Raw genomic sequence first — 786 nt, 5'->3', positions numbered from 1 at the left:
AGCTCAGAACCTTCACTCCAGTGGGTGGACTTCTGTGGTATAAGTGTTCTCCAGTTTGTGAGCCACCCGCCCAGCAGTCGTGGGACTCGATTTTATTGTGATTGTGCCCCTCCTACCATCCCACCGTGGCCTCTCCTTTGTCCCTGGACGTGGGGTATCCTCTCTGGTGAGTTCCAGTGTCTTCCCATCAATGACTGTCCAGCAGTCAGATGTGATTCCGGTGCTCTCGCAAGAGGAGCAAGTACACGCCCCTCCACTCTGCCATCTTGAACCAGTCTCTCTGCCCTCTGTTTTTTAAAGGAGCTTAAAGGTTTCTTGTTGCTAAGATGATCATATAATTTATCATTCCAACCGTAGCACTTTTGAGAGTGAAGCAGGGTGTTCTTAGTAATTATGCATGAACCAGAGATGTAAATGAATACTGTCTTGAGAAAACCAGGACTTGCTGTCATCCTGTTGCCTCCCAGTTAGGAATAAGAACCTTATTCTGTCCATTGCTTTCATACTGGCAACAGCTTTCTCTTTCATCACTTTCTCTCTTACTCTCAGCGTTGATATTCCTTCTGCTCTCTCCAGTCATACCATTTTGTGTTTCCCAAACATAGTCATGCCTTCCTTCCCTGGTGGTCCAGTGGTTAAGACTCCACGCTCCCAATGCAGGGGGCCCGAGTTCGATTCACTGGTCAGGGAACTGGATCCCGTGTGCTGCAACTAAGACCCAGCACAGCCAAATAAATAAATAAATAAATATTAAAAAAACAAAACAAAAACAAAAACATAGTCGTG

Source organism: Lipotes vexillifer, unplaced genomic scaffold (assembly GCF_000442215.2).
Source record: "Lipotes vexillifer unplaced genomic scaffold, Lipotes_vexillifer_v1.1 scaffold1447, whole genome shotgun sequence".
Lineage (NCBI taxonomy): Eukaryota > Metazoa > Chordata > Mammalia > Artiodactyla > Lipotidae > Lipotes > Lipotes vexillifer.
Note: the sequence above shows the minus strand (reverse complement) of the source record.